At 38.3% G+C, this 13,988-nt stretch overlaps 1 long non-coding RNA gene and 1 other non-coding gene across 2 annotated transcripts in view; both read left to right on the forward strand.

Moving 5' to 3' along the window:
• LOC125965292 (uncharacterized) overlaps positions 1–13,988 on the forward strand; it is a 378,088-nt gene that overhangs the window by 42,615 nt on the left and 321,485 nt on the right. The window contains exon 2 of the long non-coding RNA XR_007479027.1: positions 4,478–4,589. This is a non-coding gene — a long non-coding RNA (uncharacterized LOC125965292). The remainder of the gene's footprint in view (positions 1–4,477; positions 4,590–13,988) is intronic.
• On the forward strand, positions 6,350–6,453 carry LOC117196869 (U6 spliceosomal RNA). Its single transcript, XR_004477284.1, has one exon. It is a non-coding gene; the product is annotated as a U6 spliceosomal RNA (small nuclear RNA).

Raw genomic sequence — 13,988 nt, forward strand, 5'->3', positions numbered from 1 at the left:
TTTTTTGTGTTGTCTGCCCCATCCCTGATTCTAGAGCCATCTTTTTCACATTGCAGTTACTCAATAAATATTGGTTAAATACATGAGTGAGATATATTTATACTACTCTATTTTAATTCTGTTTAAGTAGTATGCTAAACTACCATTTTTTTCTTTTTTGTTATTTTTTTTAAACACAATTAAGTGGAAATCAAACTACGTTCTCTCTTCATTTTATTATGCCTATCGGGACTCTGGCTACTGAGATTAAAACGGGTTAACTAAGGCTCCAATGTCCACCTGGTGGCAGCTTAACTTAATCACAGTCAAATTACCTCAGAGGAAATTAGCAGCTTTCCAAGAACTGAGCTTGACAACTCAAAGCATGTAGAAGCCTCAGGGCGCCCATGTGTCCACACTGCACCTGGCTCTGGAGACAAGGGCAGCCCCACATTAAGCAGTGGGGAGACATCATTAAGGTTATGATTAAACTGCCTTGCAGGGCAAAAAAATAGCCTGCTGAGAGAAGGCCAAAGTCCTGCCAAAAACATCACTGCTTTGTTATTTATTACAAATTTCTGGTGATTTCCCTTCCTAAACCAAAAGTAGTAATGGGAGTATTACTGCCTCAGCATGCAGGCTGGCAGAATAAAGACTAGGATGCACAGGGTTGGGTGTAATAGAAGCAGTGAATGAACAAGGATTTATATGTGCCCAAGAGGTAGAGTTCTAAGGGACAGCCAGGGTCAAGTACAGGGTAGGGTGCTCAGTAGGGAGACTTAAGAGCTGACCCTGGGAGGATCAGAGATATGGCCAAGATGGTGTTGACCTGAAGCAGATCGACTGCCAGGTATTTTTTCAACAAAGATGGGTTTATTCAAGATGAGTAGAGAATTGCAATTAAGGGGCTGCAACCATGGCGAGCCATGCGCATGTCCCCCCATTTCAAGGGAAGGAGAACCCTTTTATAGGGGGGAAAAAAAAGGAAGCTGGGAGGGCTGGAGTAAACAAAGAGTCCATGGCTTTTCATTGGCTGAGTCCTCACCAGGAAAGAAGTGTCTTTCATCTTCCTGTTGGGCTCTGCTATGGTCACAGGGCATGAGAGCTCCCCCTTCTGGTCTCCCAGTTCTACTTAATTGAGATTTCTGTTTATTAATTTTTTACAAAGGACACCTGAAGATCAGTAATTTGGGAAAGTGTGTGTGGCACTGGTGTTGAGGGCGGAGCAAATAGTTTTCAGGGTGATCTGACTTAGATCATCAGGATGGCTATTTTGGCTTATGATAACAGAGTGAGTTCCAGATGGGAAAGGCTTGACTCTATGTAGGTAATGCATTTCATGTGTCTATTAGGGCAAAGCAAAAAAAAAAAAAATCAAATACCAGTGTTATTCTTTATCCATTCTTGCTGTTAGGGTTCAGTGCATGAAACAGAAACCACTCTGGGTCTCTTAGGCAGAAATGGCCTTAATATGGAAAATTAGGTGCTTCAAAATAATTGGAATTGCTGCAGAATGGAGTTGAGGGTTGAAATTGTTGAGCTCAAGGGCACAACACTAGAGCTGCAATCCAGGGATCAGAAAGCCACCGTCTTTGTCACAAATGCCTCTTGACATTCGTGGAGCTGGGGACTAGGCACTGGGATGCCAAGTCTGGCTGCCACCACTGCATCTTGATTCTCATATGTTCAGGACGTTACCTGCCAGCATAAACAGCAAAGTATAGCAGCCTTTGTTCACTTCCATCTTCCAAATATCACTCCAGTGGATCCAATGGCTAGAACCTAAGTTGGGTGCAGAGTCTGAGAGACTGGGGAGTGTGGGATTTTGTTTTCATTTTAGTATTCATTTCTCTCTGGTGAGGCCAGGACCAGGGTGAAGCAGAGAGGCAGCCAGGGGCATGAAATTTACAGAGGTGCTCGCTCTCAGGGTCAGGCAGGTGCAGGTGTTCACCTCATAGTAGTACTGTGATAATTAAATGAGATAAATCTTTCACAGAACTTAGTGTAATTTTAACACATGATGAGTGCTCACTAATTGCTGGGTCAATACCTTTTAGCTCTAGGGAGAAACGGAAAATGACATTACTTTCTCTTCTCCTATGAATATTCTTCAAAGAATTTTTTCCTTCGATGAATCTCTAGCCTTATGTTATATAGGCTTTTGAGGGTGATGGTCATAAGGCCAGTTTGGCCACTTTTCAGCGAGTCATGCTGTGTGTGTGTAGCGCCTCTCTAGAATGTATGGGCGTCTGTTACCTTTATCCTAAGCTCTGAGCATTCAGCCACAAGGAAAGATCTTTTTAACATCTTGTCACACCTCCCTAATTCTTCCACACATAATGGCAGCCTGTGAAAATTATACCTTAGAATGTCATCATTTTTTACTTAATGATTGTTTGAAATATAGATACCCATAGAACAACTGAGATTGTTTCCATATTTTGGCTATCGTGAATAATGCTGTGATGAACATGGGGGTGCAGATAGCTCTTTGATATCATGATTTCATTTCTTTCAGGTATACACACAGAAATGTAATTGCTGGATCATATAATAAAAATTATCATAGCTTAATTTTTTTGAGGAACCTCCATACTGTTTTCCACAGTGGCCGCACCAATTTACATTCCTGACAACAGTGCTCAAGGGTTCCCTTTTCTCCACACCTTAAGCAGCATTTGTTGTCTCTTGCTTTTTTTGTTGATTTTTTCTTTTTGCGGTACGCGGGCCTCTCACTGTTGTGGCTTCTACCATTGCGGAGCACAGGCTCTGGACATGCAGGCTCAGCGGCCATGGCTCACGGGCCCAGCCGCTCCGCGGCATGTGGGATCTTCCCGGACCAGGGAACAAACCCCTGTCCCCTGCATCGGCAGGCGGACTCTCAACCACTGCGCCACCAGGGAAGCCCCATGGACACTTCTTTAAGAATAAAGAGTTTAATAAATATCAATTAGAGATACCCTATTATTTGTGTTATTTAGGACATTGATATCACTACTGATTATATTCCATCACTTGATGATTCATGGACTGAGGTTGGGGGTGGACTAAAACTTCCCTCACTTACGGGCTCTGGCCATGTCTCCACTTCCAGAATTCATTACCTTGTTCTTAGCTGGACACTGCCCTTCCTATAATTGCTGCTTATTTGGAAATGAAGGTTTCAGGAAAATGTCTCAATTACCATTTTACACTTAATATGAGACATGTAAGGAAAGAGATAGTCCCTTTTGCTTCACAAATCACCATGAGGTTTTGGAACTTTGAGGGCTTTCTAGCTTTGCTGGAGCATGCGGTCACATACGCAGCAGTAGGTCCTTGAAGACAAAAATAGAGCAGCTATTTAGACTTCATGAACATGTTTGATTCTCTCAAGAATACATGGGGGAGGGTCATGGAGAATTGGAAATAAATGCATGATAGAGTTGTTCAGGAGCTTGGTGGCATCAGGTCAACATCTCTGTGAATCTCTTGACCTTTGCTTCATGTTTGTCATCTCATGGTTAGCAGATGGCTGCGGGGGATCCAGACATCATGTCCACATTCAAGGGAGGAAAGCGTGGGAAAGGGGGAAAGACTTTGTTAGGTACATCCATTCCATTCCCCCCAAAAAACATAATCTCTCCCAGGAATGTCCTGCATGTGTGTCATTAGCCACCCAGACACTATGAGCTTTCAGGGAGGATGCAGAAGCAAGCATGTAGCCTGACACAGTGATGCCCCAAATAAAATCAAAGTTCAGTCAGCAAAGAAGAAGGGGGAAGTGAGCATTGAACAAGTGACTAACAGTACCTAACACAGTAGGGATTCAACTTATTTTTCTTTATATAGTGAACCTGTTTCTCAGAAGAGAAAAAGCCATTACTGATTTTTCACAACAATCTTTAAATTACAGGTCTCTCAGTCCGTGGGATTGAAATGAAACAAATCCTAGCAATAGACCCATGCCAGTCTCAGAATCACTTTTTTATTTCAGTGAATAGTGCTGATGTGTTGAGCTCATTTCAGTAGCTGGATGCTTCCTACCCTAATAGGAGCATTGTCCCAGGAGCCTCCTCAGCTATGTATGCAAATACGTTCCTGTCAAATCCTAACATCAGTTTGACATACATGCTTCAACATAGTTGAATTCCTGTGGAAATTATTCAGGTGAAGAATAGGGCAGATGGAATGGCACCACACAAGTACGGGAAAAGCTGAAACAGTAAAGAAATAACAAGTCAGCAAGCATAATAAGTCAGGGAGAGATTGGCTGGAGAGCAGGAAGGGGCCGTGTCATGCACAGGCTTGGAGGTCAACGGTAAGGGGCGAAGATTTTATTCTAAGCACAGTAAGAAGCTGTTGAGGCACTTAGTTCAAACAGAGTGCATGCCTGGTTTACGAACGTCACTAGTGTAGTCATCCATGGGAGAAACAATTTAAATGTGTTCAAATGTCTTTTGTTAAGTTGAATAAGCAATTTGTCAATTTCAGTGTATTCAATGAATTGCTTTGATAGGCGTCTCCTGTATGTCACACATCCAAGGAGGAAACGCACCTGTGTGCATCAGAGGGGGCTCTCTGTAGACGTCTCTCCTCCCACTGCACAGAGCTGCAGAGTTCTCTGGCAAGTAAGTATCCCTTTCATGGGTTCTAGTTTCTCTTTTGTACTCTTATGCTATTATGTATGAGTTTCATTATGTGTGTGCTCCCCAAATAACTGGACCTATCATGTCTATTAAAGAAACCAGTGGACATTCCGACTCTTAGAAATGATTACTTTTGCTTAAGAAAACGTTTGGCTCCTGTAGGGGTAGGTAATATGGTAGAGGGGTAAGAGTGGATGGGAAGGTAAGTCAGGGGTCAATTCAGTAGTCTAAGTGAGAGAGCACGGGTACTTGGGTTAGATTGGTGCTAATGGACATGAAGAACCATGGGTGACTTGAGATGTATTTTGGAGGAAAAAAATTGAATTAACGATGGATTCAGTTAAGGAAGGCATACAGAGATAATAATCAAGTATAACTTCCAGAGTGCTGGCAGAGTACTGGTTGCATACTAGTAAGGCTTATAGCATGAATGAGAAAAGGGGGTATGATAGCCACGACATGTACAATGCTTTCCAGTTTTAAAATATTTGAACCTACATCTTAAGATATGGTAGGACAGGGTTTATTATTTTACCTTCTTTGCAGACGTGGAAACAGAGGCTCACCGCCTCATAGTTCTGCTTTTGCCAATCTGGAGACTGGTCAGAGACAAAAGATGTGATGTGGGAAAGAGAGAGGACATACACGAAGAGGTCAGAGGAATCTTAGAGAAGAGGAAGTTAGAAGGCGGCGAGGAAAGTTGTGCGGGGATGGGGAAGAGACCTGGCGTAGCCGGGACCTGCGGGAGCTGTTCGAGGCACAGTGCGCTCTGAGTGGTGTGGGTGTAGGTGAGGGTTGGATTTCCTTTTGATGTGCTTGAAGAGATGTAAGGAAGAGATTGTTTTGTTTTGTTTTTTTGGTGGGGGTTTGTAATGACTTTTGATGGGTGAGGTATTTCTGCTTCTGTGTGATTCCAGGTAGAGACTGAGTTCATTAAGATTCCAGCTTTCATGCTGTTCATATCGTTTTGTTGCCTTGAGCACACATGTGAAATGGAACTTGAATGACGGCTGATTTGGAAAGCAGAGCATGATTTGGGGGCAGTGAGAAAATGCATTTGACCAGTTTTATGTTAAACTTTGTGAAAGACAAGTTGGACAGGTCCATTAGATACAGGTTATAGAAGGCCTGGGAAAGAATGTGAATTGAAATCCTTACTCGCCAGATGTGCTGTAAATGCTCTGTCCTGCTGAAAAAAATTTTTAGAAATATAGAAAATTATTAAGATGATAAAAACTATTCATAGTACCATCAAGTGGAAAAAAACTTTTACTATTTTAGGGTGTTTCTTCTAGCCTTTTATATGGGTGCATGTATAAACGTGTGTAAAAACTTCATAATATTTTAATTGATTGGATTGAAATTATAATATACATAACATTTTACAACATATTTAAAGTTGTACATTTTACAACATATTTAAACATAATATTTAATTGATTTGATTGAAATTATAATATACATAACATTTTACAACATATTTAAAGTGCTCGGTGGACACTTTCATATTAAATAATCTTCACAAAATAATTGTTGAGGGCAACACAGTAGTTCATCATACGGGTGAACCATGAGTTATTTAACCCTTTCCTTACAGACTTTATTTTAGCTATTCTGCCATTTCTCTAGTGAATCTTATCATTTGCTATTTCTTTTTTAGCCATTATAAATGGCGCTAATTTGGTACGTGATAAATTTTTCAGAATTAGAATCTTTTACTGGTCAGCGGTAGGTGGACACTGGTGCTCACTTTGGCAGCACATCTACTAAAATTGGAACAATACACAGATAAGCATGGCTCTTGTGCAAGGATGACATGCACATTCGTTAAGCGTTCTATATATTTGGATGTCAGCTAGATGGTGATCATTTCACAGTTTATACAAACGTCAAATCACCATGTGTTGTAGCTGAAACTCATGTAATGTTGTGTGTCCATTATACCTTAATTTTAAAAAAGTAATGGACACTTTTAGAGCCCTTGGTAGACGTTGCCCAATGGCCGTCTAGGTTTGAACCCCTTCAGATGCCTTTTAGCAAATGATTGGATTTCCTGTTTCACTGTCTCCTCCCCAATACTGGGAATTAACTTTTAAAACATGAAAAATAATATCTCATGGTTTTCATTTGCATGTCTTTGGTTCCTAGAGAGTTTATTGGCTATTTTTCTTTCAAAACTTACATTCATGTGTTCTGTTTATCTTTCTGTTCTGTCTTCATCACTTAAGATAGCTTGGACCCAAAACAGAGCGGTAACTAAATAAATATTTTTACGATTGGCTGAAAATCCATTGGACTACCACCCAGGAACCAGTAATGCATACAGTTTTTGTGGCTCCTCTTCTATCCATCTTCCCAAATTTAATGATTTCTCCTATGAGATGTAGTATTCAGAGGAAATGTGATTTTTTCCCTACTCCCTGTAATCCTAAGAGACATTTCTGTCAGTTGAAATTTTCTCTCATCATTTTCACTGTTCTTCATACATCATTAGTGGGAGCTGTTGCGTTATGGGAGGGCAGTGTCTGGACTGCATATTTATTGAACTCTAATTGTGTGCCCAAATGAATATGCCAGCCGTGCAACTACCAATGTAAGTCTTAAAAATAATAATTTGCGTAACTAGCCGACAGGAAGGCTTGAGCTATTATTTAAGTTCATATATAACATTACATCGTCAAGTGTTAATTTATGCTCTGTTCTTTCCAGAATGATTGAGCTGTTGGTAGTTTTATTTATGACTCATGCTTAGATCCATTTTCCAGTGCTGATAATGTTGAGATAATGGGGATTTATAGTTCACCCTGACAAGAGGCCATAAAACAAATGGCTGGATGTTTTCTCTATTGCTACAGGCTCAATTTGTATCATAAAGTACTTAATAATTGTTATTAATGAACGCTCTGTGGTTGGTATATAGACACAGCTGGGCATCACATCTGTTATCAGACAGCCTGTGTTGAGTAAAGCACAAACACTGCAGGGAACTAATAGCTGCAAAAGGAAATGACATCACAGAGCCATAGGAAGTGCCATAGATATTAGCTGCACTGAGACAGAAGAGAATTAGGGTAGATTTTAGGAGAAATGACAGAATTTGGCTCTTTTTAAAAATTTCCTTTCATGTGGATCACAAATATCTTCAATTGTGAGCCTGAGTTCCAGGTTCAATCCATATATTATATACGAGTAAAGCATATATCTTAGTTTTTAGATAAAAACAAATAAAAATAGACAAATTCAGCTTACCAACTTACCCTTCCAGGCTTATCTTCTGCTGCTCCTCTTGAAACACTCTGATGTTCCATCCAAATTGGGTTATTGCCTTTGTTTTTGCAGACTTAGGCTTTCCTGCCTGTGTGCTTTCCCTTATGTTGTTATCTCTATTTGAATCCATTTCCCTCAAACTATTTCAAAAGAAAAAGAACTTTCTTTCTTTGACTTTTCTTCCTTCCTCCCTCCCTTTCTTTTTCATTTTTCCTCTCCCCTCTCCTCTCCTTCCTGCCCTCCCTCCCTCCTTCCCTCTCTTCCTTCCTTCCTTCCTTCCTTCTTTCTCTTTCTCTGTCTTTTTTCCCCTTATTTGTCCACATTATCAACTTTCATTTTTTCATTCACCATTGGCAAACATATGAATATATTTCATATGTGTCATTTGATTATATGTAGTCTTACAAAATAGGTTTTGCTTTGGGTGCCTGTTTTTTTTAATTTAAGGAAGTCATGGTAAATTATAGACCTCATTTTACTTCTTTAACTTAGCAATGAAATGCCAACCATGGGGTCCCGTGAACATCTAGTCCATTCTTTCTAAAGTTTCCTAAAACTCCATGTGTATCCACCAGATCCGATCTGTCCACTCGGTTGGTGATGGACACTCAGATTGCTCTGAATCCCTATCACAGTAAGCAAGGTGATGATGGACATTTTAATGTATGTTGCTTGTGGGTCTATGGAAGAATTTGCTACATTCCTGGGAGTGTAATTGCTGGGTCACAAAGTGTGTGTAAACTTGATTTGACTAAATGCCCACAGGTAGCTCTCGAGAATGCTTCACCATTCTTCTCTCTGTAGGAGTACATGTTGGTTCTTATATCCCTATGTTCTGCCAATAGTTGGGATTGCCTAGTTTTACATTTTAATCCCATTAACAGAGGTACAATGATATTTCATGATTGTTTTCCTTTGTGTCTGTGATTACCACTGAGAGTGAACCTCTCCTCACTGGCCTATTAGTCCTTGTGGTTCATTCTATTTTAATCACCCATTCATATTTTGGCCCATTTTTTCTCTTGGGTTATCTGTCTCTTGTGGACTTAAAGGAACTTCTTATATATTTGTACCTTGTCAGTTTTAGATATTGCAAATATTTTCTTACAATCTGTCATTTCTCCATTGACGCTATCCGTATTCTTCTCCATTAAACAAAAATAATTAGTTTTGATGTAATGATAGTTAACACATTTATGCCTGAGGATTTCTGCTTTTCAAGTATTTCAAAAAGAATTCTTCCCCACCTCTAAATCACAACTATAAATTCTGACACTTTCTTCTATTGATTTTCTATTTTTTCATTAATCTATCTGTATTGTATTTTTATATGTGATGCTATTTAGGGATACAATTTTAGTTTCTCCCTAATATTATATACAAAACAACCCACCCTTTCACCTTTGATTCGTGGTGCTGTATTTCTATATTTATCGTATATTAAATTCTCACATATACATGGTCTTCTCTGAGTTTGCTCTTTTGTTCCATTGGCCTATTTGCCCATCAGTTCTCATATCAATAGCTGCTTACTTTATTACTCTATGTTAGGACAGGCAGTCTACCATGGGCACTGAGCATCCCTGAACATTCCTGCTAAGTGCGCCAAACCACAAGGCTTGTTTATCCCCAAACTGAGCAGTTTCTGTACCTGGTCACATAGACAACCAGACGACCATAGCATGGCTACTTCTCACTCTCTGGTGGAGGAGACGGGGAAGAGAGAGGGAGAGACTGTCTTGTTTACTGCTTATGACAGAAGGCGCCATAACCACCTGGGTGGGGTTGTTTGGACCGCCGTTGTGCACCATTTTTATTGCTCCTACTGCTAAATGTATAATTAGTATTGATGTTTTACATGCTTGTGCTATGAACCCTCATAAAATTCAAGGGGGATAGTCCCAATGGAAAGAGTCACTTTTAGAGAAATGATAGTTGGTACGACAGACCACCAATGAGGCTTCCGGTTGCCCCCATGTTGTACAACAGAAACAGTACAGAATTCCAGGAAGTGAAAAGGAAATCACAGTCTTGCGGTCTGTAAACCCCAAGGACCCTTTTGAGCTACAAGTATCTGCTACTGATAACTGTGCTGACTGAAACTAACATTGGTGTATGTTCGAGCAACACATGAATGTGTACTCTGCTGTTTTGGGATGTAATATTCATTAATACCAGTTATGTCGAGCTTGTTGATAATGCTGTTGAAATGCTCTTTATGCTTACTAATTTTCTGCCTGTCTTGTCTATCAGTTACTGATTGAGGAGTATTGAAACCTCTTTTCATAATTGTGGATTTGTCTGTTTCTCATTTCAGTTGTTTTTGCTTCATATATTTTGAATCTGTTATTAGATGTAAGCACATTTAAAATTGCTACTTTTTTATGAATTAATCACTTTATCCTTACTTTTTATCTCTGGCGGTAATACTTGTTATGAAGTCTGCCTCGTCTCACATTGTCTTAGCCATCCCAGCTTGCTTACAATTAATGTTTATATGACATAACTGTTCCTGTCTTCCACTTTTAACTTACCCAGGTCTTTATATTTGAGGTGGGTTCCTTGGATATCACATTCAGCTATCTTTCTGAAGTCCAATTTGAGAATCTTTGACTTAAATAGGAACGTATAGACCAAGAGTCAACAAATCATTTCTGTAAAGGGCCAGTTGGTAAATATTTTAGGCTTTTGAAGCATATAGTCTTTGCTGAAAATGCACAACTCTGCTGTTATAACATGGAATTAGAATCTTTTTAAGTTTCCATGTTACCTCCATTTTTTTTTTTTTTTACTAATTAGGTAAAAAAAAAACTCTTTGTGTTTTCATTAGTGATTGCTGTATGGTTTATAATATATGTCTTTACCTTTTCACAGTATACCTTTAAAATAATATTGTAACACTTTACAGATTAAGATTCCTAAATACTTTTACTTTCCACCCAGTCATTTGTGCTCTCTTTTGTCACGTATTTGCCTCTATTTATAAGTATTATAATGCATACTCATTACTTTTCCCCTAGCTTTATTGAGGTAAAATGGCACAAAATTATAATATATTTAAAGTGTACAGTGTGATTATTTGATATACAAATACATTGTGAAAGGATTTCTACTTTCAAGTTAATTAACACCTCACATATTTACCTCTTTTGGAGGGGTGAGAACGCAAATTCTATCCTTTTAGCAAATTTCAATTATACCGTGCAGTATTATCAACATAATAACTGTGTTATACGTTAGATCCTCAGAACTTATTCACCTTATGACTGAAATTTTGTGCGCTTTTACCAACCTCTCCCTATTTCCTCCACCCCCAACCCCTGACAACCACCATTCTACTCTCTGTTTCTATTAGTTCAAAAAAAATTTGTTTTTAGAGTCCATATATGTGTTATTATGAAGTATTTATCTTTCTCTGTCTGCCTTATTTCATTTAGCATAATGCCCTCCAGGTTTATCCATGTTTCACAAATGACAGGATTTCCTTCTTTTTAAAGGCTCAGTAATATTCCACTGTGTGTGTGTTTGTGTGTGTGTGTGCCTGAGTGCATGCGTGTGTGTATGTATCACATTTTCTTTATCCATTTATCCTTTGATGGACACTTAGGGTGTTTCCTTACCTTGGCTGTTGTGAATAATGCTACAGTGAACATGGGAGTACAGATGTCTTTGAGATAATGATTTTGCTTCCTTTAGATATATGTCCGGAAGTGGGGTTGCTGGATCATGTGGCAGTTCTCTTTTTAATTCCTTGTGGAACCTCCATACTGCTTTCCATAGCGGCTGAACCAGTTTATATTCCTACCAACAGTGTACAAGCGTTCACTGTTCTCCACATCTTTGCCAGCATTTGTAATCTCTTGTCTTTTTGATAATAGACATCCTAATAGATGTGAGGCGATACATCTCTTTTTTTTTGGTACTTCCCTGATGATTAGTGATGAGAACTTTTTCATGTACCTATTGACCATTTGTATATCTTCTTTGGGAAAATGTCTGTTCATGTGGGTTTCTCATTTTTAATTGGGCTTTTTGGTGTTTTGGTGTTGAATTGTATGAGCTCCTTGTATATCTTGGATATTAACCCCGTATCAGATATGTGGTTTGCAAATGTTTTCTCCAATACCATAGGTTGCCTTTTCATTTTGTCAGTGGTTTCCTTTGCTGTGGAGAATCTTTTTAATTTGATGTAGTCCCACTTGTTTATTCTTGCTTTTGGTGTCAAATCCAAAAAATTATTTCCAAGACCAATGTCATGGAGATTTTCCCCTATGTTTTCTTCTAGGAGTTTTATAGTTTCAGGTCTTACATTCAAGTCTTTCATCCATTTTGAGTTATTTTTGTGAGTGGTGTAATATAGGGGTCCAGTTTCATTCTTTTGCTTGTGGATATCCAGTTTTCTCAACATTATTTATTAAATAGACTACCTTTTCCCCATTGCATTGCATGTTCTTGGCTCCTTTGTTAAGTATTAACTGACCATATACTCATGAGTTATTTCTGGGCTTTCTGTTCTGTCCCGTTGATCTATATGTCTGTTTTAATGCCAATACCATATTGTTTTGGTTACTAAAGATTTGCAATAGAGTTTAAAATCAGAAAGTATGATGCCTCCAACTTTGTTTCTCTTTCTCAAGATTTCTTTGGCTGTTTGGGGTCTTTTGTGGTTCCATACAGATTTTAAGATTGTTTTATCTGTTTCTGTGAAAAATGCTATTGGAATTTTGATAGGGATTGCATTGAATTTGTACATGGCTCTGAGCAGTATGGACATTTTAACAATATTAATTCTTCCAATCCATGAGGACAGAATGTCTTTCTGTTTATTGTGTCTTCTTTAATTTCTTTCATCAATGTCTTATTGTTTTCAGTATACAGATCTTTCACATCCTTGGTTAAATTTATTCCTAAGTATTTTATTGTGTTTTGATGCTATTGTATGTGGGATTGTTTTCTTAATTTCTCTTTCTGATAGTTAGTTGTTAGTGTATAGAAAGGCAAGTGATTTTTGTACATTGATTTTGTATCCTGCAACTTTACTGAATTTGTTTATTAGTTCTAACAGTTTTTTTTGGTGTAGTCTTTAGGCTTTTCTATATGTAATATCATGTCATCTGCAAACAGAAACAGTTTTACTTCTTCCTTTCTGATTTGGATGACTTTTATTTCATTTTCTTGCCTAATTGCTCTGGCTAGGAACAAACTTCTAGTATTATGTTGAATAAAAGTGGTGAAAGTGGACATTCTTGTCTTTTCCCTGATCTTAGAGGAAATGCTTTTATTGTATGCTAAGGACACTCAGCTTTTCACTGTTGAGTGTGATGTTAGCTGTGGGCTTGTCATATATGGCCTTTATTATGTTGAGATACGTTCCTTCTCTACCAGATTGTTGAGAGTTTTTCTCATAAGACGATATTGAATTTTTTCAAGTGCTTTTTCTGCATCTATTGAGATGATTATGATTTTATATTTTATTCTATTAATGTAATGTGTTACATTTATTAATTTGTGTATGTTGAATCGTCATTGCATCCCAGGTATAAATCCCACTTTGTCATGGTGTATGATCCTTTTAACATACTGTTCAATTCTGTTTGCTAATATTTTGTTGAAGTTTTTAACATCAGTGTTCATCCGGGATGTTGGCCTGTAATTCTGTTTTATTATAGTATCCTTGTTTGGCTTTGTTATCAGGGTAAAGCTGGCCTCATTAAATGAATTTGACAGTGTTTCTTCCTCTTCTAATTTTTTGGAAGAGTTTGGGAAGAATTGGTATTAGTTCTTCTTTAAATGCTTGGTAGAATTCACCAGTAAAGCCATTTAGTTCTGGACTTTTCTTTGTTGGGATGTTTTTGATTACTAATTCAGTCTCTTTACTAGTGATTGGGATGAGGAGAGTGTTGAAATATATCCATCTTTTTTTGGTGTGACCTCTGAGCTGATGTAGAGAATGAAGAGGCTGAAATACTCTAAATAAATACTTCTGGCATATACAGATGCAGAGTCCACATAGAGTTGATGAGTACATCTCTGTGCCTTTAATAGCACGTGCCCCATGACTTAGGAAATGAAGGTACTGCTATGATTTTAAATTACTTAGAAGCTGGCTATTTA

The sequence above is a fragment of the Orcinus orca genome, chromosome 8 (genome assembly GCF_937001465.1).
Source record: "Orcinus orca chromosome 8, mOrcOrc1.1, whole genome shotgun sequence".
Taxonomy (NCBI): Eukaryota; Metazoa; Chordata; class Mammalia; order Artiodactyla; family Delphinidae; genus Orcinus; species Orcinus orca.